At 58.2% G+C, this 27,470-nt stretch overlaps 1 pseudogene; it reads left to right on the forward strand.

Annotated features, from left to right (window-relative positions):
• Positions 1 to 27,470, forward strand: part of LOC141203876 (UDP-glucuronic acid decarboxylase 1-like) — a 90,225-nt pseudogene that overhangs the window by 10,848 nt on the left and 51,907 nt on the right.

Consider the following 27,470-nt stretch of genomic DNA (forward strand, 5'->3'; position numbering starts at 1 on the left):
CGATGTCGGCGGTCGTTGGGACGCTTTCACACAGCAGCTATTTCAACGATCCACACCTTGATAGGGACTGTATTGTGTCACAAAGGCGTGCATAAAATTACTTTTCGTAAAATTACGTGCATTTTTGACCACTTTTTTGCGCACGCTTTTTAAAAATGCTCCATGTGCCCCTGGGTCTGCCAGCAAAGTGAATGTGAAATTCACTTTGCCGTACAAACACTGCGTAAATATTCGCTGCACTTTTATGCGAGAAAGCGCGGGCGTAAAAAGAATCAACATGTCAATTCTTTACACACCCGCGGCCGCACTTTCTCCCATAGGAACCCATTATCCCCGCTGGAATTACGCATTAAACCACTTAATTTTTTTTATTTTAACGCTTACGGTTTTGGGGTTCCTCCACTTCAGGGGCGTGGAAAAGTCCAATTTATGCACGCCTACGTGTCTCAGTTCTGAATCGCTAACGAGGTCATTGATAAGGTGTCAAATACAGCGATGCACACTGCCCAGCGGGAGCGCGACGACCCAGGGATGGTCCAGGAAGCTTTGTAACGATCAGCGATCTCACAGCAGGGGCCTGATCGTTGCTACCTGTCAGACATAACGAGATCGCTACCAAGATCGCTATTGTGTCACAAAAACCGTGATGTATCAACAATCTCGCTAGCAATCTCGTTATGTGTGACGGGGCCTTTACACTTGAAATCGCTTTCAACATTGTTCCTGCGTCTCATTATCTTTACCACCATTATCTCAGGTGTCAAGCTGCAGAGCAAAAGATAAAAAGTCCAGACTGTGATAAATGATGTCATGTCGGCTCTTGTAATCTTTGGCCTTTTTATTGTTTGTTGTTTTGATTTAATGGTTCCTTGTAAAGCCCATAGTCTGTATTCTACTTATTTTTTTATTACATTCACTTTATGCTTTTTCCTCAATCTCCTCCTATGTTAATCATCAGATCCAGAAGTACACCCTCAAAATGAAGACTACTGGGGACATGTGAATCCTATTGGCCCCGAGCTTGTTATGATGAGGGAAAGCGAGTAGCAGAGACCATGTGCTATTCTTATATGAAACAGGTTGGTTGTGTTACTAATATTCAGTGTAACCTGGAAGACGTCTTACAACCTACAATAACACCCCTCCCCCCCACCCCAAATTTTTGACCCATGTCATGAATCAAAATCGCTCATACAAGTCTGTGGGTCCGTGGAAATTATGGATAGCATTAGTCGGTTATACAGTAATGTCTAAAAAAAAAAAAATCGTTTGTCTCCCAAGCAAATATATAAAACTGGAGGACATCATGGTCCGAATAATGGGGTCTGACAAAAACTCTTAATGAGGCCTTGCAGACGCCCTTATTCTGACCTCTATATCTTTAAGCCCTATGTATTTCCTGTGCTCTAATTACATTAGGGAGACTTTATTTGCTGAGGGATTGTTTTTTTTTGCTGATGGTTTGATTTGCCCAAGTTTCAAAACTATTGCACGTTGTGTAATTTGCGCAGTTTTAAGTCCCTTGATAAGTAGCTAATCTTGTATGTGATGGAGTAATTGATTTTTCCACTACCCATGTAATAAAGTGCTTTTTTGTATTAAATCTACTATCTTTACAGCATGCTCCATCTGAAATGGGTCAATTTAGTCTTACAATATTAAAATGTCTGTGGCACACAAGCAATATAAATGTTCTGTACATTAAGAATGGTAGAAATGGTAAAAAAAACCAAAACCCCAAAATACACCGTTGGAGAATTAAATGAGGGTCCCATCTTGCTAACGATCAGCTAAGCCGCTAGGGCCCTATGCAAGACCTGGCAAGACAGAGGGCAATAAAAGCTGCAATCCTTCATTTGGGTGCTACAGTTGAAATGAACATACATACTGCAATTACCCCCTCCCTCCCCTAAGTTTTAAAGCTGATTGCTCAAGGTTGCTTCACTCGGTAATTGCCTAAAAAAGTGGGAAATGTTTCAGTTACTATGTTATAGGTGTTCTATATAGACTGGGTCAACGTAGGGAACCACTCAGATAGCCTTCTAGTGGTGCTGTGACTTCTTAGCATCTACTACTCATCTGCTTTTTTTCCTACGAGGCTGTGACTTAACACTTTAAAAACCAAAAAGGTATTTGACATATTACTTTTCACTTCAAATTCTTTTGGAGCGCTTTGATAAAAGTATTTCAGATTTCTTGGAAATTCTGTATCTTTTTGTGAAAACCACAAAGTTCAGTCTTTGAAGTTGGGTTTCTGCCATAACTTTAAATGACAATGAGTTCTGGGGTGGCCAGTCCACTCTTCTGCTGCCAGCCTCATCTTGATATAATAATGGCTTGATCTTCACAGCAGTGGGCTTGAAGTTGTTATATTATTGCTAATTATGTTTTATTTCCAACCAAAAAAATTTCAAAGGGTGTTTCATTATGTAAAATAGAATGTGTTTATACGAGTCACAAATTACAGAATCAATTAACCATGCCAGAGCAATTCATTATAGACCTGAGGTCTTCGACAAATGGTTTTGTGAATGTGTGTCCTTGCTATAGGAAATGCTGCATTGATAACATTATGTCATATAATACATGCTGTGCCCTCTCAAGGAAAGCTAATCACAACTTATTGGAAACATTTACATGGGTTTTCTTTTTATAAATGGGTACAATTTCAAACTGCACATAGAAGCAAGCAGCTCGTCAACATTCATAAGAACAGAGGGCTTCTTAATTCCATAGGCTACCGGCTACCTCTGCAAACTAACAAAGGGCAGTATTCTATCAGAGGTGGCTAGGTTCCTGGGCAAGTAGTGCAGCTCTTGTATGCTTTATGCTATAGAGCTTGCAAGCGCTGCTCTGAAGCTAGCCAGATGGCTGGATCCAGCCAGGTTCATTGTCCCTGCACTTACACAATGCTGCAGAGGCAAAGCTAGCTCTGCTGTCAACAGTGGACAGTTTGGGCCAACTGTGCGGCCATGTTGCTGGTCAGTTTCATCGTTAATTCAGGAACGCCCCCAGGCAAGTAAGAAGCCAGTAGGCTGGTTAGTGGTACCTTCCAAAACTCGTAATGAAAACAACCTTGTAAAGCGATACAAGCTATGGTAGAAAAATACATGCTTATTTGTGTAGAATGTCTTTACAAACAAAAGTCTAATTTTTACTGGAAGAAAATGTGGTCTCTAAACTGCTTTTCTTGTTGGCAGGCAGGTGTGGAGGTCAGAGTGGCTCGGATATTTAATACATTTGGGCCACGTATGCACATGAATGATGGAAGAGTTGTCAGTAACTTTGTACTACAAGCACTACAAGGAGAGCCTTTAACTGTAAGTACGAAATGGCAAACCGTTCTGGTCTAAATACCCTCTAATAGGTTTCTTCTAATTGAAGGATGGTATAAACATCCTGCCTGTTCCTCACCTCCGCGCATGCTGTTTTCTGCACCAAATCTTTTAGTTGGATTAAAAGGAAATTGGTCTCTATACCGTACATGATAGAATGAATGAAAAATGAATGAACTTTATGAAAGAACTTTTTAATAAGCTAAGTGAAGTTGCATCACTAGCAAATAAAATTGGCCAAGGTTTTCATGCCATGTTTTATGGAAGGAATCTGAAACTTTTAGGCATTACGATTTCTCTACTCATTGTTTTGGGTCCAGAAGTATGACATAGCGGTTTTCTAATGATATTTGCATCATGATTGTACACCTATTATGAGTCGTCCTCGTCAATCCTTAACCTCCTCCTCATCCATCCTAGTCCTCCTCGACATCGTTGTTGCCCTCCTAGTCCGCCCTTGAGGGAGTCCTTGTGTCCTCCAGGCCTCATCCTTTTCTAGCCCGCGGCCTCCGGGCCTCCTCCTTTTCTGGCCCGCGGCCTCGTCCTTTTCTGGCCCAAGGCCTTGTCCTCTCTGGCCCACGTTCTCGTCCTCTCTGGCCCTCATCCTCTCTGGCCCGCGTCCTCGTCCTCTCTGGCCCACGTTCTCGTCCTCTCTGGCCCTCATCCTCTCTGGCCCGCGTCCTCGTCCTCTCTGGCCCGCGTCCTCGTCCTCTATGGCCCGCGTCCTCTATGGCCCGCGTCCTCGTCCTTTCTGACCCGCGTCCTCGTCCTCTCTTGCCCGCATCCTCTCTGGCCCGCGTCCTCGTCCTTTTTGGCCCGCGTCCTCATCCTTTTTGGCCCGCGTCCTCGTCCTTTTTGGCCCGCGTCCTCGTCCTTTTTGGCCCGCGACCTCGTCCTTTTTGGCCCGCGTCCTCGTCATTTTTGGCCCGCGTCCTCGTCCTTTTTGGCCCGCGTCCTCGTCCTCTCTGACGCGCGTCCTCTCTGACGCGCGTCCTCTCTGGCACGCGTCCTCTCTGGCACGCGTCCTCTCTGGCCCGCGTCCTCTCTGGCCCGCGTACTCTCTGGCCTGCGTCCTCGTCCTTTTTGGCCCGCGACCTCGTCCTTTTTGGCCCGCGTCCTCGTCCTTTTTGGCCCGCGTCCTCGTCCTTTTTGGCCCGCGTCCTCGTCCTTTTTGGCCCGCGCCCTCGTCCTTTTTGGCCCGCGTCCTCGTCCTTTTTGGCCCGCGCCCTCGTCCTTTTTGGCCCGCGTCCTCGTCCTTTTTGGCCCGCTTCCTTGTCCTTTTTGGCCCGCGTCCTCGTCCTCTTTCGCCTGCGTCCTCCATACCTTGTCCTTTTGGCCCGCGTCCTCGTCCTTTTTGGCCCTCGTCCTCTCTGGCCCGCGTCCTCTCTGGCCCGCGTCCACTCTGGCCCGCATCCTCTCTGGCCCGCGTCCTCTCTGGCCTGCGTCCTCGTCCTCTCTGGCTCGCGTCCTCGTCCTTTTTGGCCCGAATCCTCGTCCTCTCTGGCCCGCGTCCTCGTCCTCTCTGGCCCGCGTCCTCTCTGGCGCGCGTCCTCTCTGGCGCGCGTCCTCTCTGGCCCGTGTCCTCTCTGGCCTGCATCCTCGTCCTCTCTGGCCCTCGCCCGCGTCCTCGTCCTTTTTGGCCCGCATCCTCGTCCTTTTTGGCCCGCGTCCTCGTCCTTTTTGGCCCGCGTCCTCGTCCTTTTTGGCCCGCGCCCTCGTCCTTTTTAGCCCGCGTCCTCGTCCTTTTTGGCCCGCGCCCTCGTCCTTTTTGGCCTGCGTCCTCGTCCTTTTTGGCCCGCTTCCTTGTCCTTTTTGGCCCGCGTCCTCGTCCTCTTTCGCCTGCGTCCTCCATACCTTGTCCTTTTGGCCCGCGTCCTCGTCCTTTTTGGCCCGCGTCCTCGTCCTCTCTGGCCCGCGTCCTCTCTGGCCCGCGTCCTCTCTGGCCCGCGTCCTCTCTGGCCTGCGTCCTCGTCCTCTCTGGCCCGCGTCCTCTCTGGCCCGCGTCCTCTCTGGCCTGCGTCCTCGTCCTCTCTGGCTCGCGTCCTCGTCCTTTTTGGCCCGCATCCTCGTCCTTTTTGGCCCGCGTCCTCGTCCTCTCTGGCCCGCGTCCTCTCTGGCCCGTGTCCTCTCTGGCCTGCGTCCTCGTCCTCTCTGGCCCTCGCCCGCGTCCTCGTCCTTTTTGGCCCGCATCCTCGTCCTTTTTGGCCCGCGTCCTCGTCCTCTCTGGCCCGCGTCCTCTTTGGCCCACGTCCTCTCTGGCCCGCGTCCTCTCTGGCCTCCGTCCTCGTCCTCTCTGGCCCGCGTCCTCTCTGGCCTGCGTCCTCGTCCTCTCTGGCCCGCGTCCTCTCTGGCCCGCGTCCTCGTCCTTTTTGGCTTGCGTCCTCGTCCTTTTTGGCCCGCGTCCTCGTCCTTTTTGGCCCGCGTCCTCGTCCTTTTTGGCCCGCGTCCTCGTCCATTTTGGCCCGCGTCCTCGTCCATTTTGGCCCGCGCCCTCGTCCTCTTTGACCCGCGCCCTCGTCCTCTTTGACCCGCGCCCTCGTCCTTTTTGGCCCGCGTCCTCGTCCTTATTGGCCCACGTCCTCGTCCTTTATGGCCCGCTTCCTCGTCCTTTTTGGCCTGCGTCCTCGTCCTTTTTCGCCTGCATCCTCCATACCTTGTCCTTTTGGCCCGCGTCCTCGTCCTCTGGCCCGCGTCCTCCATACCTTATCCTTTTGGCCCGCGTCCTCGTCCTCTGGCCCGCGTCCTCCATACCTCGTCCTTTTGGACCGCGTCCTCCATACCTCGTCCCTTTTGGACCGCGTCCTCGTCCTCTGGCTGGCGTCCTCCTTACCTCGTTCTTTTGGCCCGCGTCTTCCACTCCATACCTGGTCTCCTGGCCCGCGTCCTCCATACCTGGTCCCCTGGACGGCGTCCTTTTGGCCCGCGTCCTCCATACCTCGTTCTCTGGCCCGCATCCTAGTCCTCTGGCCAGCGTCTTCCTTACCTCGTTCTTTTGGCCCGCGTCCTCAATACCAGGTCCCCTGTCCCGGGTCCTTCATACCTCGTCCTTTTGGCCCGCGTCCTCCATTCCTCGTCCTCTGGCCCGCGTCCTCCATACCTGGTCCTCTTTGGCCCGCGTCCTCCATACCTAGTCCTTTTTGGCCCGCGTTCTTTTCTGGCCCGCGTACTTCATACCTCGTCCTTTTTGGTCCGCGTCCTCGTACTCTGGCCCGCATCCTCGTACTTTGGCCCACGTCCTCCATACCTGGTCCTTTGGCCCGTGTCCTCCATACCTGGTCCTTTTGGCCCATGTCCCCCGTACCTGGTCCTTTTGGCCCGCGTTCTCCATACCTGGTCCTTTGGCCCGCGTCCTCCATACCAGGTCCTTTTGGCCCGCGTCCTCCACACCTCGTCCCTTTTGGCCCGCGTCCTCCATACCTCGTCCCTTTTGGACCGCGTCCTTCATACCTCGTCCTCTGGCCCGCGTCCTCGTCCTCTGGCCCGTGTCCTCCTTACCTCGTTCTTTTGGCCCGCGTCCTCCATACCTGGTCCCCTGGCCCGCGTCCTCCATACCTGGTCCCCTAGCCGGCGTCCTTTTGGCCCGCATCCTCCATACCTCGTTCTCTGGCCCGCAACCTCGTCCTCTGCGCCGCATCCTCCTTACCTCGTTCTTTTGGCAAGCGTCCTCCATACCTGGTCCCCTGTCCCGCGTCCTCCATACCTCGTCCTTTTACCCGCGTCCTCCATACCTCGTCCTTTGGCCCGCGTCCTCGTCCTCTGGCCCGCGTCCTCGTCCTCTGGCCCACGTCCTCCATACCTGGTCCTTTTTGGCCCGCGTCCTTTTTTGCCCGCGTCCTCCATACCTCGTCCTCTGGCCCGCGTCCTCCATACCTCGTCCTCTGGCCCGCGTCCTCCATACCTCGTCCCTTTTGGTCCTCGTCCTCCGGGCCCGCGTCCTTTTCTGGCCAGCGCCCTTTACAGGCCCGCGTCCTTCATACCTTGTCCTTTTTGGCCCGCGTCCTCGTCCTCTGTCCTGCGTCCTCCATACCTGGTCCTCTGGCCCGCGTCCTCCATACCTGGTCCTTTTGGCCCGCGTCCTCCATACCTGGTCCTTTTGGCTCGCGTCCTCCATACCTGGTCCTTTTGGCCCACGTCCGCCATACCTGGTCCTCTGGCCCGCGTCCTCCATACCTGGTCCTTTTGGCACGCGTCCTCCACACCTCGTCCTTTTGGCCCGCGTCCTCCACACCTCGTCGCTTTTGGTCCTCGTCCTCTGGCCTGCGTCCTCCATACCTCGTACTCTGGCCCGCGTCCTCGTCCTTTTGGCCCGCGTCCTCCATACCTCATCCTCTGGCCCACGTCCTCGTCCTCTGGCCAGCGTCCTCCTTACCTCATTCTTTTGGCCCGCGTCCTCCATACCTGGTCTCCTGGCACGCGTGCTCCATACCTGGTCCCCAGGACTGCGTCCTTTTGGCCCGCGTCCTCCATACCTCGTTCTCTGGCCCGCATCCTCATCCTCTGGCCAGCATCCTCCTTACCTCGTTCTTTTGGCCCACGTCCTCCAAACCAGGTCCCATGTCCCGCGTCCTTCATACCTCGTCCTTTTGGCCCGCGTCTTCCATTCCTCGTCCTCTGGCCCGCGTCCTCCATACCTGGTCCTCTTTGGACCACGTCCTCCATACCTGGTCCTTTTGGGCCCGCGTTCTTTTCTGGCTCGCGTCCTTCATACCTCGTCCTTTTTGGACCTCGTCCTCGTCCTCTGGCCCGCATCCTTGTACTTTGGCCCGCGTCCTCCATACCTGGTCCTTTGGCCCGTGTCCTCCATACCGGGTCCTTTTGGCCTGTGTCCCCCATACCTGATCCCTTTGGCCCGCGTCCTCCATACCTGGTCCTTTTGGTCCCCGCGTCCTCCCTACCTGGTCCTTTGGCCCGCGTCCTCCATACCTGGTCATTTTGGCCCGTGTCCTCCATACCTCGTCTCTTTTGAACCGCGTCCTTCATACCTCGTCCTCTGGCCCGCGTCCTCGTCCTCTGGACCGTGTCCTCCTTACCTCGTTCTTTTGGCCCGCGTCCTCCATACCTGGTCCCCTGGCCCGCGTCCTCCATACCTGGTCCCCTAGCCCGCGTCCTTTTGGCCCGCATCCTCCATACCTCGTTCTCTGTCCCGCAACCTCGTCCTCTGGCCCGCGTCCTCCTTACCTCGTTCTTTTAGCCCGCGTTCTTCATACCTGGTCCCCTGTCCCACGTCCTCCATACCTCGTCCTTTTTGCCCGCGTCCTCCATAGCTGGTCCTTTTTGGCCCACGTCCTCGTCCTCTGGCCCGCGTCCTCCATACCTGGTCCTTTTTGGCCCGCGTCCTTCATACCTTGTCCTTTTGGGCCCGCGTCCTCGTTCTTTGGCCCGCGTCCTCCATACCTGGTTTTCTGGCCCGCGTCCTCCATACCTGGTCCTTTTAGGCCCGCGTCCTCCATACCTGGTCCTTTTGGCCCGCGTCCTCCATACCTGGTCCTTTTGGCCCGCGTCCTCCATACCTGGTCCTTTTGGCCCGCGTCCTCCATACCTGGTCCTCTGGCCCGCATCCTCCATACCTGGTCCTTTTGGCCCATGTCCTCCACACCTCATCCTTTTGGCCCGTGTCCTCCACACCTCGTCCCTTTTGGCCTGCGTCCTCGTCGTCTGGCCAACGTCCTCCATACCTCGTCCTCTGGCCCGCGTCCTCATAACCTCGTTCTTTTAGCCCGGGTCCTCCAGACCTGGTCCCCTGGCCCACGTCCTCCATACCTCTTCCTTTTGGCCCGCGTCCTCCATACCTTGTCCTCTGGCCCTCGTCCTCGTACTCTGACCCGCGTCCTCGTCCTCTTACCCGCGTCCTCCATACCTGGTCCTTTTGGGCCCGCGTCCTCCATACCTGGTCCTTTTTGGCCCGCGTCCTTTTCTGGCCCGCGTCCTTCATACCTTGTCCTTTTGGGCCCGCGTCCTCGTTCTTTGGCCCGCGTCCTCCATACCTGGTTTTCTGGCCCACGTCCTCCATACCTGGTCCTTTTGGCCCGCGTCCTCCATACCTGGTCCTTTTGGCCCGCGTCCTCCATACCTGGTCCTTTTGGCCCACGTCCTCCATACCTGGTCATTTTGGCCCGCGTCCTCCATACCTGGTCCTCTGGCCCGCATCCTCCATACCTGGTCCTTTTGGCCCATGTCCTCCACACCTCATCCTTTTGGCCCGTGTCCTCCACACCTCGTCCCTTTTGGCCTGCGTCCTCGTCGTCTGGCCAACGTCCTCCATACCTCGTCCTCTGGCCCGCGTCCTCATAACCTCGTTCTTTTAGCCTGGGTCCTCCAGACCTGGTCCCCTGGCCCACGTCCTCCATACCTCTTCCTTTTGGCCCGCGTCCTCCATACCTTGTCCTCTGGCCCTCGTCCTCGTACTCTGACCCGCGTCCTCTTACCCGCGTCCTCCATACCTGGTCCTTTTGGGCCCGCGTCCTCCATACCTGGTCCTTTTTGGCCCGCGTCCTTTTCTGGCCCGCGTCCTTCATACCTTGTCCTTTTGGGCCCGCGTCCTCGTTCTTTGGCCCGCGTCCTCCATACCTGGTTTTCTGGCCCACGTCCTCCATACCTGGTCCTTTTGGCCCGCGTCCTCCATACCTGGTCCTTTTGGCCCTCGTCCTCCATACCTGGTCCTTTTGGCCCACGTCCTCCATACCTGGTCATTTTGGCCCGCGTCCTCCATACCTGGTCCTCTGGCCCGCGTCCTCCATACCTGGTCCTTTTGGCCCGTGTCCTCCACACCTCATCCTTTTGGCCCGTGTCCTCCACACCTCGTCCCTTTTGGCCCGCGTCCTCGTCGTCTGGCCCGCGTCCTCCATACCTCGTCCTCTAGCCCGCGTCCTCATAACCTCGTTCTTTTAGCCCGGGTCCTCCAGACCTGGTCCCCTGGCCCACGTCCTCCATACCTCTTCCTTTTGGCCCGCGTCCTCCATACTTTGTCCTCTGGCCCTCGTCCTCGTACTCTGACCCGCTTCCTCGTCCTCTGACCCGCGTCCTCCATACCTGGTCCTTTTTGGCCCGCGTCCTCCATACATGGTCCTTTTTGGCCCGCGTCCTCCATACCTAGTCCTTTTTGGCCCGCGTCCTCCATACCTGGTCCTTTTTGGCCCGCGTCCTCCATACCTGGTCCTTTTTGGCCCGCGTCCTACATACCTGGTCCTTTTTGGCCTGCGTCCTCCATACCTGGTCCTTTTTGGCCCGCGTCCTCAATACCTGGTCTTTTTTGGCCCGCGTCCTCCATACCTGGTCCTTTTTGGCCCGCATCCTCCATACCTGGTTCTTTTTGGCCCGCGTCCTCCATACCTGGTCCTTTTGGCCTGTGTCCTCCACACCTCGTCCCTTTTGGCCCGGGTCCTCGTCGTCTGGCCCGCGTCCTCCATACCTCGTCCTCTGGCCTGCGTCCTCCTTACCTCATTCTTTTAGCCCGGGTCCTCCAGACCTGGTCCCCTGGCTCACGTCCTCCATACCTCTTCCTTTTGGCCCGCGTCCTCCATACCTTGTCCTCTGGCCCGAGTCCTCGTACTCTGACTCGCGTCCTCGTCCTCTGGCCCGCGTCCTCCATTCATGGTCCTTTTTGGCCCGCGTCCTTCATACCTGGTCCTTTTTGGCCCGCGTCCTCCATACCTGGTCCTTTTTGGCCCGCGTCCTCCATTCCTGGTCCTTTTTGGCCCGCGTCCTCCATACCTGGTCCTTTTTGGCCTGCGTCCTCCATACCTCGTCCTCTGGCCTGCGTCCTCATAACCTCGTTCTTTTAGCCCGGGTCCTCCAGACCTGGTCCCCTGGCCCACGTCCTCCATACCTCTTCCTTTTGGCCCGCGTCCTCCATACCTTGTCCTCTGGCCCTCGTCCTCGTACTCTGACCCGCGTCCTCATCCTCTTTCCCGCGTTCTCCAAACCTGGTCCTTTTTGGCCCGCGTCCTCCATACCTGGTCCTTTTTGGCCCGCGTCCTTTTCTGGCCCGCGTCCTTCATACCTTGTCCTTTTGGGCCCGCGTCCTCGTTCTTTGGCCCGCGTCCTCCATACCTGGTTTTCTGGCCCACGTCCTCCATACCTGGTCCTTTTGGCCCGCGTCCTCCATACCTGGTCCTTTTGGCCCGCGTCCTCCATACCTGGTCCTTTTGGCCCGCGTCCTCCATACCTGGTCCTTTTGGCCCACGTCCTCCATACCTGGTCATTTTGGCCCGCGTCCTCCATACCTGATCCTTTTGGCCTGCGTCCTCCACACCTCATCCTTTTGGCCCGTGTCCTCCACACCTCGTCCCTTTTGGCCCGCGTCCTCGTCGTCTGGCCCGCGTCCTCCATACCTCGTCCTCTGGCCCGCGTCCTCATAACCTCGTTCTTTTAGCCCGGGTCCTCCAGACCTGGTCCCCTGGCCCACGTCCTCCATACCTCTTCCTTTTGGCCCGCGTCCTCCATACCTTGTCCTCTGGCCCTCGTCCTCGTACTCTGACCCGCTTCCTCGTCCTCTGACCCGCGTCCTCCATACCTGGTCCTTTTTGGCCCGCGTGCTCCATACCTGGTCCTTTTTGGCCCGCGTCCTCCATACCTAGTCCTTTTTGGCCCGCGTCCTCCATACCTGGTGCTTTTTGGCCCACGTCCTCCATACCTGGTCCTTTTTGGCCTGCGTCCTCCATACCTGGTCCTTTTTGGCCCGCGTCCTCAATACCTGGTCTTTTTTGGCCCGCATCCTCCATACCTGGTTCTTTTTGGCCCGCGTCCTCCATACCTGGTCCTTTTGGCCTGTGTCCTCCACACCTCGTCCCTTTTGGCCCGCGTCCTCGTTGTCTGGCCCGCATCCTCCAGACCTGGTTCCCTGGCCCACGTCCTCCATACCTCTTCCTTTTGGCCCGCGTCCTCCATACCTTGTCCTCTGGCCCGAGTCCTCGTACTCTGACTCGCGTCCTCCATTCCTGGTCCTTTTTGGCCCGCGTCCTCCATACCTGGTCCTTTTTGGCCCGCGTCCTCCATACCTGGTCCTTTTTGGCCCGCGTCCTCCATACCTGGTCCTTTTTGGCCCGCGTCCTCCATACCTGGTCCTTTTTGGCCCGCGTCCTCCATACCTCGTCTCTTTTGAACCGCGTCCTTCATACCTCGTCCTCTGGCCCGCGTCCTCGTCCTCTGGACCGTGTCCTCCTTACCTCGTTCTTTTGCCCGCGTCCTCCATACCTGGTCCCCTGGCCCGCGTCCTCCATACCTGGTCCCCTAGCCCGCGTCCTTTTGGCCCGCATCCTCCATACCTCGTTCTCTGTCCCGCAACCTCGTCCTCTGGCTCGCGTCCTCCTTACCTCGTTCTTTTAGCCCGCGTCCTTCATACCTGGTCCCCTGTCCCGCGTCCTCCATACCTGGTCCTTTTTGGCCCGCGTCCTCGTCCTCTGGCCCGCGTCCTCCATACCTGGTCCTTTTTGGCCCGCGTCCTTTTCTGGCCCGCGTCCTTCATACCTTGTCCTTTTGGGCCTGCGTCCTCGTTCTTTGGCCCGCGTCCTCCATACCTGGTTTTCTGGCCCTCGTCCTCCATACCTGGTCCTTTTGACCCGCGTCCTCCATACCTGGTCCTTTTGGCCCGCGTCCTCCATACCTGGTCCTTTTGGCCCACGTCCTCCATACCTGGTCCTTTTGGCCCGCGTCCTCCATACCTGGTCCTCTGGCCCGCGTCCTCCATACCTGGTCCTTTTGGCCTGCGTCCTCCACACCTCATCCTTTTGGCCCGTGTCCTCCACACCTCGTCCCTTTTGGCCCGCGTCCTCGTCGTCTGGCCAACGTCCTCCATACCTCGTCCTCTGGCCCGCGTCCTCATAACCTCGTTCTTTTAGCCCGGGTCCTCCAGACCTGGTCCCCTGGCCCACGTCCTCCATACCTCTTCCTTTTGGCCCGCGTCCTCCATACCTTGTCCTCTGGCCCGAGTCCTCGTACTCTGACCCGCGTCCTCGTCCTCTGGCCCGCGTCCTCCATTCCTGGTCCTTTTTGGCCCGCGTCCTCCATACATGGTTCTTTTTGGCCCACGTCCTCCATACCTAGTCCTTTTTGGCCCGCGTCCTCCATACCTGGTCCTTTTTGGCCCGCGTCCTCCATACCTGGTCCTTTTTGGCCCGCGTCCTACATACCTGGACCTTTTTGGCCCACGTCCTCCATACCTGGTCGTTTTTGGCCCGCGTCCTCAATACCTGGTCTTTTTTGGCCCGCGTCCTCCATACCTGGTCCTTTTTGGCCCGCATCCTCCATACCTGGTTCTTTTTGGCCCGCGTCCTCCATACCTGGTCCTTTTGGCCTGTGTCCTCCACACCTCGTCCCTTTTGGCCCGCGTCCTCGTCGTCTGGCCCACGTCCTCCATACCTTGTCCTCTGGCCGGCGTCCTCCTTACCTCGTTCTTTTAGCCCGGGTCCTCCAGACCTAGTCCCCTGGCCCACGTCCTCCATACCTCTTCCTTTTGGCCCGCGTCCTCCATACCTTGTCCTCTGCCCCGAGTCCTCGTACTCTGACCCGCGTCCTCGTCCTCTGGCCCGCGTCCTCCATTCCTGGTCCTTTTTGGCCCGCGTCCTCCATACCTGGTCCTTTTTGGCCCGCATCCTCCATACCTGGTCCTTTTTGGCCCGTGTCCTCCATACCTGGTCCTTTTTGGCCCACGTCCTCCATACCTGGTCCTTTTTGGCCCGCGCCCTCCATACCTGGTCCTTTTTGGCCCGCGCCCTCCATACCTGGTCCGTTTTGGCCCGCGTCCTCCATACCTGGTTCTTTTTGGCCCGCGTCCTCAATACCTGGTCTTTTTTGGCCCGCGTCCTCCATACCTATTTTTTTTTGGCCCGCGTTCTCCATACCTGGTCCTTTTAGGCCCGCGTCCTCCATACCTGCTCCTTTTTGGCCCGAGTCCTCCATACCTCGTCCTTTTTGGCCTGCGTCCTCCATACCTCATCCTTTTTGGCCCGCGTCCTCCATAACTGGTCCTTTTTAGCCCGCGTCCTCCTAACCTGGTCCTTTATGTCCCACGTCCTCCTAACCTGGTCCTTTTCGGCCCGCGTCCTCCATACCTGGTCCTTTTAGGTCCGCGTCCTCCATACCTGGTCCTTTCTGGCCCGCAGCCTTTTCTGGCCCGCGTCCTTTTCTGCCCCGCGTCCTTCATACCTCGTCCTTTGTGGCCCGCGTCCTCGTACTTTGGCCCACGTCCTCCATACCTGGTCCTTTGGCCTGCGTCCTCCATACCTGGTCCTTTTGGCCCGCGTCCCCCATACCTGGTCCTTTTGGCCCGCGTCCTCCATACCTGGTCCTTTTGGCCCGCGTCCTCCATACCTGGTCCTTTGGCCCGCGTCCTCCATACCTTGTCCTTTTGGCCCGCGTCCTCCACACCTTGTCCTTTTGGCCCGCGTCCTCCACACCTCGTCCCTTTTTGCCCGCGTCCTCCATACCTCGTCCTCTGGCCTGCGTCCTCTTCCTTTCGGCCCGCGTCCTCCATACCTCGTCCTCTGGCCCGTGTCCTCGTCCTCTGGCCCACGTCCTCCTTACCTCGTTCTTTTGGCCCGCGTCCTCCATATCTTTTCCCTTTTGGCCCGCTTCCTCAATACCTCGTCCTCTGGCCCGCGTCCTCGTCCTCTGGCCCGCGTCCTCCTTTCCTCGTCCCTTTTGGCCCGCGTCCTCCATACCTCGTCCTCTGGCCCGCGTCCTAGTCCTCTGGCCCGCGTCCTCCTTACCTCATTCTTTGGGCCCATGTCGTCCATATCTGGTCCCATAGCCCGCGTCCTTTTGGCCCGCGTCCTCCATACCTCGTTCTCTGGCCCGCAATGTCTTCCTCTAGCCCGCGTCCTCCTTACCTCGTTCTTTTGGCCCGCGTCCTCCATACCTCGTCCCCTGTCCCGCGTCCTCCATACCTCGTCCTTTTTGCCCGCGTCCTCCATACCTCGTCCTTAGGCCCTTGTCCTCGTCCTCTGGCCCGCGTCCTCCATACCTGGTCCTTTTAGCCCGCGTCCTTCATACCTGGTCCCCTGTCCCGCGTCCTCCATCCCTGGTCCTTTTTGGCCCGCGTCCTCGTCCTCTGGCCCGCGTCCTCCATACCTGGTCCTTTTTGGCCCGCGTCCTCCATACCTGGTCCTTTTTGGCCCGCGTCCTTTTCTGGCCCGCGTCCTTCATACCTTGTCCTTTTGGGCCCGCGTCCTCGTTCTTTGGCCCGCGTCCTCCATACCTGGTTTTCTGGCCCTCGTCCTCCATACCTGGTCCTTTTGGCCCGCGTCCTCCATACCTGGTCCTTTTGGCCCGCGTCCTCCATACCTGGTCCTTTTGGCCCGCGTCCTCCATACCTGGTCCTTTTGGCCCGCGTCCTCCATACCTGGTCCTCTGGCCCGTGTCCTCCATACCTGGTCCTTTTGGCCTGCGTCCTCCACACCTCGTCCGTTTTGGCCCGCGTCCTCGTCGTCTGGCCAACGTCCTCCATACCTCGTCCTCTGACCCGCGTCCTCATAACCTCGTTCTTTTAGCCCGGGTCCTCCAGACCTGATCCCCTCGCCCACGTCCTCCATACCTCTTCCTTTTGGCCCGCGTCCTCCATACCTTGTCCTCTGGCCCGAGTCCTTGTTCTCTGACCCGCGTCCTCGTCCTCTGGCCCGCGTCCTCCATTCCTGGTCCTTTTTGGCCCGCGTGCTCCATACATGGTTCTTTTTGGCCCGCGTCCTCCATACCTAGTCCTTTTTGGCCCGCGTCCTCCATACCTGGTCCTTTTTGGCCCACGTCCTCCATACCTGGTCCTTTTTGGCCCGCGTCCTACATACCTGGTCCTTTTTGGCCCGCGTCCTCCATACCTGGTCGTTTTTGGCCCGCGTCCTCAATACCTGGTCCTTTTTGGCCCGCGTCCTCCATACCTGGTCCTTTTTGGCCCGCGTCCTACATACCTGGTCCTTTTTGGCCCGCGTCCTCCATACCTGGTCGTTTTTGGCCCGCGTCCTCAATACCTGGTCCTTTTTGGCCCGCGTCCTCCATACCTGGTCCTTTTTGGCCCGCATCCTCCATACCTGGTTCTTTTTGGCCCGCGTCCTCCATACCTGGTCCTTTTGGCCTGTGTCCTCCACACCTCGTCCCTTTTGGCCCGCGTCCTCGTCGTCTGGCCCGCGTCCTCCATACCTTGTCCTCTGGCCGGCGTCCTCCTTACCTCGTTCTTTTAGCCCGGGTCCTCCAGACCTGGTCCCCTGGCCCACGTCCTCCATACCTCTTCCTTTTGGCCCGCGTCCTCCATACCTTGTCCTCTGGCCCGAGTCCTCGTACTCTGACCCGTGTCCTCGTCCTCTGGCCCGCGTCCTCCATTCCTGGTCCTTTTTGGCCCGCGTCCTCCATACCTGGTCCTTTTTGGCCCGCATCCTCCATACCTGGTCCTTTTTGGCCCGTGTCCTCCATACCTGGTCCTTTTTGGCCCACGTCCTCCATACCTGGTCCTTTTTGGCCCGCGTCCTCCATACCTGGTCCTTTTTGGCCCGCGCCCTCCATACCTGGTCCTTTTTGGCCCGTGTCCTCCATACCTGGTTCTTTTTGGCCAGCGTCCTCAATACCTGGTCTTTTTTGGCCCGTGTCCTCCATACCTGTTTTTTTTTGGCCCGCGTTCTCCATACCTGGTCCTTTTAGGCCCGCGTCCTCCATACCTGCTCCTTTTTGGCCCGAGTCCTCCATACCTCGTCCTTTTTGGCCTGCGTCCTCAATACCTCATCCTTTTTGGCCCGCGTCCTCCATACCTGGTCCTTTTTGGCCCGCTTCCTCCATACCTGGTCCTTTTTAGCCCGCGTCCTCCTAATCTGGTCCTTTATGTCCCACGTCCTCTTAACCTGATCCTTTTCGGCCCGCGTCCTCCATATCTGGTCCTTTTAGGCCCGCGTCCTCCATACCTGGTCCTTTCTGGCCCGCATCCTTTTCTGGCCAGTGTCCTTTTCTGCCCCGCGTCCTTCATACCTCGTCCTTTGTGGCCCGCGTACTCGTCCTCGTCCTCTCGTACTTTGGCCCACGTCCTCCATACCTGGTCCTTTGGCCTGCGTCCTCCATACCTGGTCCTTTTGGCCCGCGTCCCCCATACCTGGTCCTTTTGGCCCGCGTCCTCCATACCTGGTCCTTTTGGCCCGCGTCCTCCATACCTTGTCCTTTTGGCCCGCGTCCTCCACACCTTGTCCTTTTGGCCCGCGTCCTCCACACCTCGTCCCTTTTGGCCCGCGTCCTCCATACCTCGTCCTCTGGCCTGCGTCCTCTTCCTTTTGGCCCGCGTCCTCCATACCTCGTCCCTTTCGGCCCGCGTCCTCCATACCTCGTCCTCTGGCCCGCGTCCTCCTTACCTCGTTCTTTTGGCCCGCGTCCTCCATATCTTTTCCCTTTTGGCCCGCGTCCTCAATACCTCGTCCTCTGGCCCGCGTCCTCGTCCTCTGGCCCGCGTCCTCCTTTCCTCGTCCCTTTTGGCCCGCGTCCTCCATACCTCGTCCTCTGGCCCGCGTCCTAGTCCTCTGGCCCGCGTCCTCCTTACCTCATTCTTTGGGCCCGCGTCGTCCATATCTGGTCCCCTAGCCCACGTCCTCCATGCCTGGTCCCCTAGCCCGCGTCCTTTTGGCCCGCGTCCTCCATACCTCGTTCTCTGGCCCGCAATGTCTTCCTCTAGCCCGCGTCCTCCTTACCTCGTTCTTTTGGCCCGCGTCCTCCATACCTGGTCCGCTGTCCCGCGTCCTCCATACCTCGTCCTTTTTGCCCGCGTCCTCCATACCTCGTCCTTTGGCCCGTGTCCTCGTCCTCTGGCCCGCGTCCTCCATACCTGGTCCTTTTTGGCTCGCGTCCTCCATACCTTGTCCGTTTTGGCCCGCGTCATTTTCTGGCCCGTGTCCTTCATACCTCATCCTTTTTGGCCCGTGTCCTCATCCTCTGACCCGCGTCATCGTTCTTTGGCCCGCGTCCCCCATACCTGGTTTTCTGGCCCGCGTCCTCATACCTGGTCCTTTTGGCCCGCGTCCTCCATACCTGGTCCTTTTTTGGCCCGCGTCCTCCATACTTGGTCCTTTTTTGGCCCACGTCCTCCATACCTGGTCCTTTTTGGACCGCGTCCTCCATACCTGTTTTTTTTTGGCCCGCGTCCTCCATACCTGGTCCTTTTTGGCTCACGTCCTCCATACCTTGTCCGTTTTGGCCCGCGTCATTTTCTGGCCCGCGTCCTTCATACCTCATCCTTTTTGGCCCGTGTCCTCATCCTCTGACCCGCGTCATCGTTCTTTGGCCCGCGTCCCCCATACCTGGTTTTCTGGCCCGCGTCCTCATACCTGGTCCTTTTGGCCCGCGTCCTCCATACCTGGTCCTTTTTTGGCCCGCGTCCTCCATACTTGGTCCTTTTTTGGCCCACGTCCTCCATACCTGGTCCTTTTTGGACCGCGTCCTCCATATCTGTTTTTTTTTGGCCCGCGTCCTCCATACCTGGTCCTTTTTCGACCGCATCCTCCATACCTGGTCCTTTTTGGCCCGCGTCCTCCATACCTGGTCCTTTTTGGCCCGCGTCCTCCATACCTGGTCCTTTTTGGCCCGCGTCCTCCATACCTGGTCCTTTTTGGCCCGCGTCCTCCATACCTCGTTTTCTGGCCCTCGTCCTCCATACCTGGTCCTTTTGGCCCGCGTCCTCCATACCTGGTCCTTTTGGCCCGCGTCCTCCATACCTGGTCCTTTTGACCCACGTCCTCCATACCTGATCCTTTTGGCCCGCGTCCTCCATACCTGGTCCTCTGGCCCGCGTCCTCCATACCTGGTCCTTTTGGCCTGCGTCCTCCACACCTCATCCTTTTGGCCCGTGTCCTCCACACCTCATCCGTTTTGGCCCGCGTCCTCGTCGTCTGGCCAACGTCCTCCATACCTCGTCCTCTGGCCCGCGTCCTCATAACCTCGTTCTTTTAGCCCGGGTCCTCCAGACCTGATCCCCTGGCCCACGTCCTCCATACCTCTTCCTTTTGCCCACGTCCTCCATACCTTGTCCTCTGGCCCGAGTCCTCGTACTCTGACCCGCGTCCTCGTCCTCTGGCCTGCGTCCTCCATTCTTGGTCCATTTTGGCCCGCGTGCTCCATACATGGTTCTTTTTGGCCCGCGTCCTCCATACCTAGTCCTTTTTGGCCCGCGTCCTCCATACCTGGTCCTTTTTGGCCCGCGTCCTCCATACCTGGTCCTTTTTGGCCCGCGTCCTACATACCTGGTCCTTTTTGGCCCGCGTCCTCCATACCTGGTCGTTTTTGGCCCGCGTCCTCAATACCTGGTCCTTTTTGGCCCGCGTCCTCCATACCTGGTCCTTTTGGCCTGTGTCCTTCACACCTCGTCCCTTTTGGCCCGCGTCCTCGTCGTCTGGCCCGCGTCCTCCATACCTTGTCCTCTGGCCGGCGTCCTCCTTACCTCGTTCTTTTAGCCCGGGTCCTCCAGACCTGGTTCCCTGGCCCACGTCCTCCATACCTCTTCCTTTTGGCCCGCGTCCTCCATACCTTGTCCTCTGGCCCCAGTCCTCGTACTCTGACCCGTGTCCTCGTCCTCTGGCCCGCGTCCTCCATTCCTGGTCCTTTTTGGCCCGCGTCTTCCATATCTGGTCCTTTTTGGCCCGAGTCCTCCATACCTCGTCCTTTTTGGCCCGTGTCCTCCATACCTCATCCTTTTAGGCCCGCGTCCTCCATACCTGGTTCTTTTTGGCCCGCGTCCTCCATACCTGGTCCTTTTTGGACTGCGTCCTCCTTACCTGGTCCTTTTCGGCCCGTGTCCTCCATACCTCGTCCTTTGGCCCGCGTCCTCGTCCTCTGGCCCGCGTCCTCATCCTCTGGCCCGCGTCCTCCATACCTGGTCCTTTTTGGCCCGCGTCCTCCATACCTGGTCCTATATGGCCCGCGTCCTTTTCTGGCCCGCGTCCATCATACCTCGTCCTTTTGGGTCCAAAAAGGACCAGGTATGGAGGACGCGGGCCAAAAAGAACCAGGTATGGAGGACGCGGGCCTAAAAGGATGAGGTATGGAGGACACGGGCCCAAAAGGACGAGGTATGGAGGACTCGGGCCAAAAAGGACCAGGTATGGAGGACGCGGGCCAAAAAGGACCAGGTATGGAGGACGCGGGCCAAAAAGGACCAGGTATGGAGGACGCGGGCCAAAAAGGACCAGGTATGGAGGACTCGGGCCAAAAAGGACCAGGTATGGAGGACGCGGGCCAGAGGACGAGGACGCGGGCCAGAGGACGAGGTATGGAGTACGCGGGCCAAAAGAACGAGGTAAGGAGGACGCGGGCCAGAGGACGAGGTTGCCGGCCAGAGAACGAGGTATGGAGGACGCGGGCCAAAAGGACACGGGCTAGGGGACCAGGTATGGAGGACGCGGGCTACGGGACCAGGTATGGAGGATGCGGGCCAAAGTACGAGGACGCGGACCAGAGGACGAGTATGCGGGCCACAAAAGACGAGGTATGAAGGACGCGGAGCAGAAAAGGACGCGGGCCAAAAAGGACCAGGTATGGAGGACGCGGGCCAAAAAGGACCAGGTATGGAGGACGCGGGCCAAAAAGGACCAGGTATGGAGGACGCGGGCCAAAAAGGATGAGGTATGGAGGACTCGGGCCAAAAAGGACCAGGTATGGAGGACGCGGGCCAAAAAGGACCAGGTATGGAGGACGCGGGCCAAAAAGGACCAGGTATGGAGGACGCGGGCCAAAAAGGACCAGGTATGGAGGACGCGGGCCAAAAAGGACCAGGTATGGAGGACGCGGGCCAAAAAGGACCAGGTATGGAGGTCCTTTTTGGCCCGAGTCCTCCATACCTCATCCTTTTTGGCCCGCGTCCTCCATACCTGGTCCTTTTTGACCCGCGTCCTCCATACCTGGTCCTTTTTGGCCCGCGTCCTCCATACCTGGTCCTTTTTGGCCCGCGTCCTTTTCTGCTCCGCGTCCTTCATACCTCGTCTTTTGTGGCCCGCATACTCGTCCTCTGGTCCGCGTCCTCGTACTTTGGCCCGCATCCTCCATACCTGGTCCCGTAGCCCGCGTCCTCCATACCTGGTCCCCTAGCCCGTGTCCTTTTGGCCCGCGTCCTCCATACCTCGTTCTCTGGCCGGCAACCTCGTCCTCTGGCCCGCGTCCTCCTTACCTCGTTCTTTTGGCCCGCGTACTCCATACCTCGTCCTCTGGCCCGCGTCCTCGTCCTCTGGCCCGCGTCCTCCATACCTCATTCTTTTGGCCCGCGTCCTCCATACCTGGTCTCCTAGCCCGTGTCCTCCATACCTGTTCCCCTAGCCCATGTCCTTTTAGCCCGCGTCCTCCATACCTCGTTCTCTGGCCCGCGTCCTCCTTACCTCGTCCTTTGGCCCGCGTCCTCATCCTGTGGACCGCGTCCTCGTTCTTTGGCTCGCGTCCCCCATACCTGGTCCTTTTTTGTCTCACGTCCTCCATACCTGGTCCTTTTTGGACCGCGTCCTCCATACCTGTTTTTTTTTGGCCCGCGTCTTCCATATCTGGTCCTTTTTGGCCCGAGTCCTCCATACCTCGTCCTTTTTGGCCCGTGTCCTCCATACCTCATCCTTTTAGGCCCGCGTCCTCCATACCTGGTTCTTTTTGGCCCGCGTCCTCCATACCTGGTCCTTTTTGGACTGCGTCCTCCTTACCTGGTCCTTTTCGGCCCGTGTCCTCCATACCTCGTCCTTTGGCCCGCGTCCTCGTCCTCTGGCCCGCGTCCTCATCCTCTGGCCCGCGTCCTCCATACCTGGTCCTTTTTGGCCCGCGTCCTTTTCTGGCCCGCGTCCATCATACCTCGTCCTTTTGGGTCCGCATCCTCGTCCTCTGGTCCGCGTCCTCGTTCTTTGGCCCGCGTCCTCCATACCTGGTTTTCTAGCCCGCGTCCTCCATACCTAGTCCTTTAGGTCCGCGTCCTCCATACCTGGTCCTTTTGGCCCGCGTCCTCCATACCTGGTCCTTTTTGGCCCGTGTCCGTCATACCTGGTCCTTTTTGGCCCGCGCCCTCCATACCTGGTCCTTTTTGGCCCGCGTCCTCCATACCTGTTTTTTTCTTTGGCCCGCGTCCTCCATACCTGTTTTTTTTTTGGCCCGCGTCCTCCATACCTTGTCCTTTTTGGCCCGCGTCCTCCATACCTGTTGTTTTTTTGGCCGCGTCCTCCATACCTGGTCCTTTTTGGCCCGCGTCCTCCATACCTGGTCCTTTTTGAAACGAGTCCTCCATACCTCCTCCTTTTTGGCCCGCGTCCTCCATACCTCGTCCTCTGGCCTGCGTCCTCGTCCTTTTGGTCCGCGTCCTCCATACTTTGGCCCGTGTCCTCCATACCTCGTCTTCTGGCCCGCGTCCTCCTTACCTCTTTCTTTTGGCTCGCGTCCTCCATACCTGGTCCCCTGGCCCACGTCCTCCATACCTGGTCCCCTAGCCCGCGTCCTTTTGGCCCCTGTCCTCCATACCTCGTTCTCTGGCACGCAACCTCGTACTCTGGCCCGCATCCTCCATACCTCGTTCTCTGGCCCGCAGCCTCGTCCTCTCGCCCGCGTCCTCCTTACCTCGTTCTTTTGGCCCGCGTCCTCCATACCTGGTCCCCTGTCTCGCGTCCTCCATACCTCGTCCTTTTTGCCCGCGTCCTCCATACCTCGTCCTTTGGCCCGCATCCTCGTCCTCTGGCCCGCGTCCTCATCCTCTGGCCCGTGTCCTCCATACCTGGTCCTTTTTGGCCCACGTCCTCCATACCTGGTCCTTTATGGCCCACGTCCTTTTCTGGCCTGCGTCCATCATACCTCGTCCTTTTAGGCCCGCCTCCTCGTCCTCTGGTCCGCGTCCTCGCTCTTTGGCCCGCGTCCTCCATACCTGGTCCTTTTTTGGCCCGCTTCCTCCATACCTGGTCCTTTTTGGCCCGCGTCCTCCATACCTGTTTTTTTTTGGGCTGCGTCCTCCATACCTGGTCCTTTTTGAAACGAGTCCTCCATACCTCGTCCTTTTTAGCCCGCGTCCTCCATACCTCGTCCTCTGGCCTGCGTCCTCGTCCTTTTGGCCCGCGTCCTCCATACCTCGTCCCTTTTGGCCCTTGTCCTCCATACCTCGTTCTCTGGCCCGCAACCTCGTACTCTGGCCTGCGTCCTCCATACCTCGTTCTATGGCCCGCAACCTCGTCCTCTAGCCCGCATCCTCCTTACCTCGTTCTTTTGGCCCGCGTCCTCCATACCTCGTCCTTTGGCCCGCGTCCTCGTCCTCTGGCCCGCGTCCTCATCCTCTGGCCCGCGTCCTCCATACCTGGTCCTTTTTGGCCCACGTCCTCCATACCTGGTCCTTTATGGCCCACGTCCTTTTCTGGCCCGCGTCCATCATACCTCGTCCTTTTAGGCCCGCCTTCTCGTCCTCTGGTCCGCGTCCTCGTTCTTTGGCCCGCGTCCTCCATACCTGGTCCATTTTTGGCCCGCGTCCTCCATACCTGGTCCTTTTTGGCCCGCGTCCTCCATACTTGGTTTTTTTTGGCCCGCGTCCTCCATACCTGGTCCTTTTTGGCCCGCGTCCTCCATACCTGGTCCTTTTTGAAACGAGTCCTCCATACCTCGTCCTTTTTAGCCCGTGTCCTCCATACCTCGTCCTCTGGCCTGCGTCCTCGTCCTTTTGGCCCGCGTCCTCCATACCTGGTCCCCTGGCCCACGTCCTCCATACCTGGTCCCCTAGCCCGCGTCCTTTTGGCCCGTGTCCTCCATACCTCGTTCTCTGGCCCGTGTCCTCCATACCTCGTTCTCTGGCCCGCAACCTCATCCTCTGGCCCGCGTACTCCTTACCTCGTTCTTTTGGGCCGCATCCTCCATACCTGGTCCCCTGTCTTGCGTCCTCCATACCTCGTCCTTTTTGCCGGCGTCCTCCATACCTCGTCCTTTGGCCCGCGTCCTCGTCCTTTGGCCCGCGTCCTCATCCTCTGGCCCGCGTCCTCCATACCTGGTCCTTTTTGGCCCAAGTCCTCCATACCTGGTCCTTTATGGCCCACGTCCTTTTCTGGCCCGCGTCCATCATACCTCGTCCTTTTAGGCCCGCCTCCTCGTCCTCTGGTCCGCGTCTTCGTTCTTTGGCCCGCGTCCTCCATAACTGGTCCTTTTTTGGCCCGCGTCCTCCATACCTGGTCCTTTTTGGCCCGCGTCCTCCATTCCTGTTTTTTTTTGGCCCGCGTCCTCCATACCTGCTCCTTTTTGGCCCACGTCCTCCATACCTGGTCCTTTTTGGCCCGCGTCCTCCATACCTCGTCCTCTGGCCTGCGTCCTCGTCCTTTTGGCCCGCTTCCTCCTTACCTCGTTCTTTTGGCCCGCGTCCTCCATACCTGGTCCCCTGGTCCGCGTCCTCCATATCTGGTCCCCTAGCCCGCGTCCTTTTGGCCCGTGTCATCCATACCTCGTTCTCTGGCCCGCAACCTCGTACTCTGGCCCGTGTACTCCATACCTCGTTCTCTGGCCCGCAACCTCGTCCTCTGGCCCGCGTCCTCCTTACCTCGTTCTTTTGGCCCGCGTCCTCCATACCAGGTCCCCTGTCTCGCATACTCCATACCTCGTCCTTTTTGCCCGCGTCCTCCATACCTCGTCCTTTGGCCCGAGTCCTCGTCCTCTGTCCCGCGTCCTCATGCTCTGGCCCGCGTCCTCCATACCTGGTCCTTTTTGGCCCGCATCCTCCATACCTGGTCCTTTATGGCCCGCATCCTTTTCTGGCCCGCGTCCATCATACCTCATCCTTTTGGGCCCGCGTCCTCGTCCTCTGGTTCGCGTCCTCGTTCTTTGGCCCGCGTCCTCCATACCTGGTCCTATAGGTCCGCGTCCTCCATACCTGGTCCTTTTGGCCCGCGCCCTCCATACCTGGTCCTTTTTGGCCCGCGTCCTACATACCTGGTTCTTTTTGGCCCGCGTCCTCCATACCTGGTCCTTTTTGGCCCGCGTCCTCCATACCTGGTCCTTTTTTGGCCCGCGTCCTCCATACCTGGTCCTTTTTGGCCCGCGTCCTCCATACCTGTTTTTATTTTGGCCCGCGTCCTCCATACCTGGTCCTTTTTGGCCCGCGTCCTCAATACCTGGTCCTTTTTGACCCACGTCCTCCATACCTCGTCCTCTGGCCTGCGTCCTCGTCCTCTGGCCTACGTCCTCGTCCTCTGGCCCGTGTCCTCTTAACCTCGTTCTTTTGGCCCGCGTCCTCCATACCTGGTCCCCTGTCCCGCGTCCTCCATACCTCGTCCTTTTTGCGCGCGTCCTCCATACCTCGTCCTTTGGCCCGTGGCCTCGTCCTCTGGTCCGCGTTCTCCATATCTGGTCCTTTTTGGCCCGCGTCCTCCATACCTGGTCCTTTTTGGCCCGCGTCCTCCATACCTCGTCCTTTTTGGCCCGTGTCCTCCATACCTCGTCCTTTTTGGCCCGCGTCCTCCATATCTCATCCTTTTTGGCCCGCGTCCTCCATACCTGGTCCTTTTTGGCCCTCGTCCACCATACCTGGTCCTTTTTGGCCCGCGTCCTCCATACCTGGTCCTTTATGGCCCTCGTCCTCCATACCTGGTCCTTTTTGGCCCGAGTCCTCCTTACATGGTCCTTTTTGGCCCGCGTCCTCCATACCTGGTGCTTTTTGGCCCGAGTCCTCCTTACATGGTCCTTTTTGGCCCGCGTCCTACATACCTGGTGCTTTTTGGCCCGCGTCCTACATACCTGGTCCTTTTCGGTCCGCGTCCTCCATACCTGGTCCTTTTCGGTCCGCGTCCTCCATACCTGGTCCTTTTTGGCCCGAGTCCTCCTTACATGGTCCTTTTTGGCCCGCGTCCTCCATACCTGGTGCTTTTTGGCCCGCGTCCTACATACCTGGTCCTTTTTGGCCCGCGTCCTCCATACCAGGTCCTTTTCGGCCCGCGTCCTCCATACCTGGTCCTTTTCGGTCCGCGTCCTCCATACCTGGTCCTTTTTGGCCCGTGTACTCCATACCTCGTCCTTTTTGGCCCACGTCCTCCATACCTGGTCTTTTTTGGCCCGCGTCCTCCATACCTGGTCCATTTTGGCCCGCGTCCTCCATACCTGGTCCATTTTGGCCCGCATCCTCCATACCTGGTCCTTTTTGGCCCACGTCCTCCATACCTGCTACTTTTTGGCCCGTGTCCCCCATACCTGCTCCTTTGGCCCGCGTCCTCCATACCTGGTCCTTTTGGCCCGCGTCCTCCATACCTGGTCCTTTGGCCCGCGTCCTCCATACCTGGTCCTTTGGTCCGCGTCCTCCATACCTGGTCCTTTTGGCCCGCGTCCTCCACACCTTGTCCTTTTGGCCCGCGTCCTCTACACCTCGTCCCTTTAGGCCCGCGTCCTCCACACCTCGTCCCTTTTGGTCCTCGTCCTCTGGCCCGCGTCCTCCATACCTCGTCCTCTGGCCTGCGTCCTCGTCCTTTTGACCTGCGTCATCCATACCTCGTCCCTTTTGGCGCGCGTCCTCCATACCTCGTCCTCTGGCCCGCGTCCTCGTCCTCTGGCCCGCGTCCTCTTTACCTCGTTCTTTTGGCCCGCGTCCTCCATACCTGGTCCCCTGTCCCGCGTCCTCCATACCTCGTCCTTTTTGCGCGCGTCCTCCATACCTCGTCCTTTGGCCCGCGGCCTCGTCCTCTGGTCCGCATTCTCCATATCTGTTCCTTTTTGGCCCGCGTCCTCCATACCTGGTTTTCTAGCCCTCGTCCTCCATACCTGGTCCTTTAGGTCCGCGTCCTCCATACCTGGTCCTTTTGGCCCACGTCCTCCATACCTGGTCCTTTTTGGCCCGCGTCCTTCATACCTGGTCCTTTTTGGCCCACGTCCTCCATACCTGGTCCTTTTTGGCCCGCGTCCTCCATACCTGCTCCTTTTTGGCCCGCGTCCTCCATACCTGGTCCTTTTTTGGCCCGCGTCCTCCATACCTGGTCCTTCTTGGCCCGTGTCCTCCATACCTGTTTTTTTTTTGGCCCGCGTCCTCCAAACCTCGTCCCTTTTGGCCCGCGTCCTCCAAACCTCGTCCCTTTTGGCCCGCGTCCTCCATACCTCGCCCCTTTTGGCCCGCGTCCTCCATACCTCGACCTCTGGCCCGCGTCCTCGTCCTCTGGCCTACGTCCTCCTTACCTTGTTCTTTTGGCCCGCGTCCTCCATACCTGGTCCCCTGGCCCGCGTCCT

The sequence above is a fragment of the Phyllobates terribilis genome, unplaced genomic scaffold (genome assembly GCF_046119375.1).
Source record: "Phyllobates terribilis strain yellow unplaced genomic scaffold, ASM4611937v1 Scaffold_125__1_contigs__length_5108534, whole genome shotgun sequence".
Lineage (NCBI taxonomy): Eukaryota > Metazoa > Chordata > Amphibia > Anura > Dendrobatidae > Phyllobates > Phyllobates terribilis.